The sequence below is a fragment of the Mirounga leonina genome, unplaced genomic scaffold (genome assembly GCF_011800145.1).
Source record: "Mirounga leonina isolate KUSES-001 unplaced genomic scaffold, KU_Mleo_1.0 Mir_101609, whole genome shotgun sequence".
In the NCBI taxonomy this organism is placed as follows: Eukaryota; Metazoa; Chordata; class Mammalia; order Carnivora; family Phocidae; genus Mirounga; species Mirounga leonina.
Window position 1 is genome coordinate 7,629,423 of NW_023270164.1, and position 4,048 is coordinate 7,633,470.

Genomic DNA, 4,048 nt, shown 5'->3' on the forward strand with positions numbered 1-4,048 from the left:
TTTGGGAATTAATAACTATGGGAGAATGGAAGAAGCAGGATTGGTAGAGGAAAAGTTGAATTGAGAAGCAATTACTGCAAAGATCTGGGATGGCCCTGAAGCATTGTCTCAAGCTGGGTCACACGGGGCAGGTCTTTCTGTACCCAGATTGAGCAGTCATTGGATATAGGTTCAATATGGGAGAGGGGTATGACCTTAAATGAAGCCATTCTCTTCAGCAGAGGACAAATTCTAGAAAGGGTGAAGAGATAAAGGCTTACAGCTGCCAACACTCTCACACCCTGAAGAAATGAGTGTTTCAACTTGCAGCCTCCACTGCAGTGTTTGGAATATATAAAGCAAGCACTCCTGAGACAATTAAAGACATTTGGGTCTTTACAGTTATTAATGTCTACTGAGTTTTTATTCTACAAATGGCACTCATTCCTGAGCTCTTTCATGATAATACTGAAAAAGACATTTCAGGAATGTCAAGCAGTTGTTGATTTCTCAACCTATCAGTGTGTTTTCATGAATATGTATTACTTTTTCTTACAACTCATGCTTCACCTTAGGGGGAGAAAATGCCAGATAGTTCTTAAGGCATTGATTGCTTTCTACTCAAAAACAATGTCATCTGCATAACCAAAATCCCACACAAATTGGAAAATGAAGACCTGCTATTATTTCAGGATTCTAACACTTTCTGACTGCCTCATTGTCATGTCTTCACAATTCATGATAATCCCTTTGCTATTTTTTTTCTAAAATAAGCCTCATTTATTTATTTGCTTATTTTTTCCCATTTATTAGTTATACAGTGCTTCCTATGTGCCAGGCACCGTTCTAAGTGCTTCACCAATATTAACTCATTTAATTCTCATAACAACACTATGAGTTAGGTAAAATTATTAAACTCATTTTACAGATGAGCAAATGGAAGCACAAAGGTTAAGAAACTCACACAAGTGGTTACTAGTAGAGCCAAGATTTCAACCCAGAAAGTCCAACCTCTAGAGTCCCTGCTCCTTATCCCAATGCTATGCTCCCTTGTGATATCAAATGCTGATGCCATGGGTCTTCTGAAACCCCACAATGAAGGATGATGTGAGATCTTAGATGTCAAATCTCCATTTCTCACCTCTTGGAGCTGCCAAAACAATTTATTAATCCCATGGAATCCCAGACAGTTTTGTCTCTTAAATGTGTATACTTATATGGGGTGTGTGTGTGTGTGTGTGTGTGTGTGTGTTGAAAGGAAAGTGCTGCTCATGGTCATAAGGGTATGAAGCAGAGAGTATAAATACAAAAAGAAAGGATTTTTGTACATATGAAACTAATGTTCTTATTCTAAGAGGCAATAATCATATTATTCTGCCAAGATTGTATCCTAGATTATCATGGAAGTCTACACTGGAAGTTAGGAAGACTAGGCTGGTGGTCTAAAATTACTCCTGATGAGAAAAATGTAAGGATGGAAACCTAAAGCTGTTCCATCCAGTCCAGATTAGTCAGGAGAGCCTACCAAAGCAATCTATTTTTCCATAAGAGATTAACTAAACAACTTTGGTCAAGAATATATAACCATTTTTCCAGACCATAGTAAGATACTTTTTTTTACTATGCTCAATTCCTTTACAAAATATCTTGGAGGACTTCCAATTTTATCTTAAATGTCATTTGTGCACCAGTTACTGTGACAGATATTGCCATCTACATTCATTTCTGATGGTAGGGCCCTATTTACCTCTTTTGTGTTTTGCTTTTTGAAAAAGAGCTTCCTAAGAACTGTCACTTAGAGCAGTGCAGCCTCCTAAGACGTGGGCAAAAAGCCATTTTGCCTGAGCTTCATTGCCTTGCATGCTATTTCTCCCCTAACCCTGAGACTAGTCTTGCCATATGACTGATGAGGAAGCATCATAAAGTTTGCTTTCAGGCCTTCCATTCTGGTGAGCTGTAGATTTCACGTACAACAGACATGGCGCAGATGCTGCTTGCCTAGACTCTAAGCTCCTCTCTATACTGCAAAACTGACAAAGTTGTTTCCTCCCCAGAGGATTGTGAGCAGAGAGGATCTAGGTGGGACATAGTCTAAATCATAGAAACATTTCTCACAGGTGGGTGTGACAACAAAAGACTGAGGATTGTTGTTTTGGATTTATTTTCTAGCCAGGCACCCCACACATTCCCCCAAGCATGTGTCGAATCACTCAGCCACATCACAAGGGCTGAAGTGGAGATATCTTGTATGTCCATACCCACTAGTGAAACATATGGCCATCAGCCAGCCAGTAAGAAGGCCAGCTTCAAAGCCTTCCCTCCTGGTTTATTAAAGTGGGATTCCTCAGACCACAAGAGAGCCATGAATACATTGTCGGAAGTCTATGAACAGTCTATGAAAATTTACTGATTTTCAATATTTAGATTTTGCTAATAATTTAAATATATTAAATTAAGCATAATCCATATGATCCCATTGACCAATTAACCTGAGTCCTGTCACTGTATCTCAGTGCTTGCATGTGTGGTTAGGCTTACTATCACTTTACTGTCATTACCTGTATTGGGGTTCTCTAAAGAAATAGCACCAATAAGATATAGACAGATAAATAGATGATGATGATAGATAGATAGATAGATGATGATAGATAGATAGATAGATAGATAGATAGATAGATGATAGATAGATGATAGATAGATGATAGATAGATAGATAGATAGATAGATAGATAGATAGATAGATAGATAGATGATAGATAGTTGGATTTATAATAGAAATTGGCTCATGTGATTATAGGGACTGAGAAGTCCCACAATCTGCCATCCACAAGCCAGAGAACCAGGAAAGCTAGTGGCATAATTCAGTCTGATTCCAAAAGCCTGAGAACAAAAGGCCACCAGTTAAGTCCCAATCCACTGATGGGAGAACCAGGAGCTTTGATGTCCAAAGGCAGGAGAAAATGGATGTTTCTGCTCAAGAAGAGAAAATTTTCCCTTTCTTTGAGTTTTTTTACTGTTCGGGCCCCAGTGGATTGGATCATGCCCACCCACGTTGGAGAGGGTGGATGTTTCAGTCTACTGAATCAAATGTTAATTTCTTCCAGAAACACCCTCACAGACACACCTAGAAATAATGTTTTATCAGCTATCTGGGTATTGTTTATTCTAGTCAAGTTGACACATAAAATGAACCATCACATTACAGAATTTAAACAAAAGGAGGTAGATATAATATATAAAAGATGTCTTTAGTCTCCAGTAAAAGACAAATGACCTAACAGCCAACACGGCTGAGAGCAAAAGTTTCACAATAGTTTGCAAACGGGGAAAGTGGTGGGAAAAACTGAGTTGTCCTATGGCACATGCTAGTAAAATTTTGCCGAACTCAAAAGAACCTGCCCTGTAGAAGAACCACCTAGAAACAGGCTCACCCCTGCCTCAGAGCCTTTGCACCCACTGTTCCCTCTGACTGGAACACTCGCCCAGCCCCACCCCCATAATGCCCAAATACTCACTCAAGCTTTTATCCATATGTCACCTTGTCCACAAGGCCCTTCCTACATTACAAACTGCAGTTCCCTTTTTCTCAGTCTTTATCTCTCCTTCGCTAGATTTTTCTCCTTAGCGCTCATCATCACCTGACACACTCCACATTTCACTCATGCATTTGGGTTATCAGCTGTCTCATCCCAGTAGAATGTGAGCTTTATGAAAGCAGGGACTTTTGTTTTGTTCACTGACATACCTGCTGCCCCTAGGTGAGTGCCACTGGAAATAACAGACCCTTAATTAATGTGGATTGAATGAATAAATGCATACATGAATGAATATTTACACTGCAACTACTAGTTTAACTTTATCACATTAATGTTTGGGTTTTTTTTTTAATTTTATTTATTCATTTGTCAGAGAGAGAAAGAGCACAAGCAGGGGGAGCGGCAGGCAGAGGGAGAAGCAGGCTCCCCAGTGAGCAGGGAGCCCGATGCGGGACTCAATCCCAGGACACTGGGATCATGACCTGAGCCGAAGGCAGATGCTTAACCGACTAAGCCACCCAGGGGTCCCCAAC